Here is a 2,867-nt window from a genome sequence, read left to right as displayed (position 1 = left end):
AGCATTTGACTTGTTTTGCAATGTCCTGCAGCTACAAACTCTGCTCAAGAGGAAAACCAAAGCAACAAAAACATGTTCTGCTTGGACACAACAAAGCAATTCCATATAAGGTTGTGGAAAATGAAGGGGAAGAAAACAGGCAATCATTATCAAAGAGTTGTTCAATCTGTAAAATCTAACGTTAGTTCTAAAAGCGCGACATAAATCCATTTTTAAACTCAGATACTACATAAGTACCTATGTCACTCACCGACGCTAACGTAGTGGTAAAAGAATGTAGCACAATCCAATGTTTGGCGTATAACCGGCAAATGTAAACAAAGCCGTCTTCCACGTATAGTGCTGTGTCACGTTAGTATTTGTCCACTTTGCTCGCCAACTGGTTGGAACAACTGATGGAACAAGCCTTCCTGGTAAATTTTTCAGAGATGGCGTTCTAACTACGAAATGCCGTAGGTCAAGGACGTAGTAAACTGAGGACCACTCTATAACTTTTGAGATATTTTAAGGTCTGCTTCCCTTTATATCTATTTTGTCCCTTTTATTTTTTAAATGCCAACACAGGAAGCATCTGTTGGTAATCAATAAGCCTGACAACAAACTATATTAATACTTTGGTGTTTTGTTGTTGTACAATCCCCATAAGAGGGTCATTGTGATTGGATGGTTCTTCATTCAAACACGGCGCTGTGTGGTCTGGACAAACTTTTATGTTCAGAAGATACACTTCCAGTTATTCACACCTTCAGTGCCAAAACAGTAGGTCAGTGACCAGGCTGTAGCAGAAGCAGAATTTCTGTCATATATTGATTCCTTAATTATCGAGTCTCAAAACATCGTGCACAGTTTTGGAAGGCCAAATTACCTTTACACCTGCAATCATCAAGTGTAGCTGCTCTTTTTTTCTGGAAATGTAATTGGATCCACGTCTCAACAAAACATTATGATTTTCTCTGGTAGGATTCTGTGACTTCATGATGGGAAGTCTGACCGCTTTGAAAACCACAAACAGAAAGTAAACATGATTTTAAAAAGAGAAACAACTCTAGCAGCACACCATGTACCAGGTAAAATAGTGATTTTTTTTCTTTTTTCCTAGGAAATATTGTAGTCATCAAGATGTTAGGTTTATGTAACACATTTTATTACATCTAAATAAAAGGCAACATCAAACAATATAACTTGGATATAACCCTATCAATGAACAGTTTTCTTTTGAAAGAATAGCAAAAATGTGTGAAAAAAATGTGTATAGCTCCAATGAACCCAATAATCAAGAAAACTTTGTCTTTGTTGACTTCTCTTTTCTTTCTTTAACACGTAAGAAGAAGAACACGCCGTTACTTCTCCGCCTTAATCATAATTAAACAATGTTAACGTAACATAACACCATGTTATTTGCTAGCATAATTGAAGCGTAGCTGTTTAATTTGGAGTTTGTTATTCTGTTGGGAGTAGTCAATGTGATCATTTGAAGGTAATAGAACCAGCAGTCTCTTACAATGGTTTAGGTAGGAAATGTGAATGATGATCAACTCATTAGCAGAGTGATTGAGGAAAGAAAGAAAACATCAATTAAGTTAGCAAAAAAACCCAAACGTCAACTTAGCAAAAAACATCTATGGGGTAACAAAAACACCAAATATGAAGTTAGCAAAAATGTGCAGTACACCACTTTAGGATGGTGCTGGAGTTAAATCTCTCATCAAAGGTAGACAGAAACACCTGTAGTGGATACCTCACTCTGAGAGGTCATCGATACCAAAAGAGCTCTCCTTAAGTAGTCACCTTTTCATTTTCTACCCCGCGAAAATATCTTAAAGCTATGGATAAGAAGTGAAAGAATAAATTCACTCAACCTTCACACAAAAGTCAACATTTCAACAGGTTACTCATTCCTCAAAATGTAAAAGCACGAGCGGACTTGTGTAGATATTTCACAGTTTTAAACACAGAATTGAACTCCTCACACAGCTGTGCACGTTGTTTTGGTGCAGAATCACCTCTTCTCTTTAATTGTACTCTTCAGGTCAGTAATTAGCTGAAAGTCCTTTCCTCCTGTCAGTCCTAAGATACTGAGGTGCGTAACCACTGAAAGACACTGATTTTGTTCAGCGATATGTTGTTTAGTTTGGCTAAAATCTAAAATAAAGAAAAATAATTCTATGAAGAAGAGAAACATTCGTTTTATTATGTAATATTTTTCACAGTTTTTCTATTAGGAACGATATTTAGGGGTAATTTAAAGAGAACTACATGTACTGTAACTTATTACTTAAAGAATAAATGTCTTTTGTGTGTTTTATGTTCTGTTCCAGTAACTTTAAAATCGCCTCCAGTTAAAACATGATAATCTGTCGTATTGAAGACCAAAAACTATCAAATTAATGAGAAGGGCATTTCGTGACAATATATTTACTGTTAATAGGGACAAGTGTGACTGTTGAAGGTCAAACAGGAGAGTCAACAATGTTAAACTCTGCTCGTCGTACATAACAAAAAAAAAAAAAAAAAAAAAAAACTGCGCAAAAAGGACTATTTAATGACATTCTCGAAGACGACGATGATGAGCAGTAGGATCGAGGAGGGCTGGCCGCCTGCTGCAGCAAAGGCCACTTTGTTGCTGTGAGCACTTAAGAATAACTTCCCTAAGCGCGCTCTAATCCACGGACGGTCCCTAATCTCTTGCCGAGACACGATACCCTCTATACAGAGACCGTCGGTGCCAAACTGTTTCTCTGGCGTCTTGAAGCGTCACAGTCGCCATAGTTTGGTGTAACCTGCCTCCCGCGGCTTCCTACCCTGTCTCTACTGTGGCTCTACTTCGCAGGCTTTATTAATCCGGCCTTCCACGGCGGCCCGCGCAT

At 37.8% G+C, this 2,867-nt stretch overlaps 1 long non-coding RNA gene across 2 annotated transcripts in view; it reads left to right on the top strand.

The window, feature by feature from the left end:
- Nucleotides 1–2,867, top strand: part of LOC103387599 (uncharacterized) — a 59,077-nt gene that overhangs the window by 53,463 nt on the left and 2,747 nt on the right. The window lies entirely within an intron of this gene.

Source organism: Cynoglossus semilaevis, chromosome 1 (assembly GCF_000523025.1).
Source record: "Cynoglossus semilaevis isolate Cse_v1.0 chromosome 1, Cse_v1.0, whole genome shotgun sequence".
Classification (NCBI taxonomy): domain Eukaryota; kingdom Metazoa; phylum Chordata; class Actinopteri; order Pleuronectiformes; family Cynoglossidae; genus Cynoglossus; species Cynoglossus semilaevis.
This window is presented reverse-complemented; position numbering and strand designations above follow the sequence as displayed.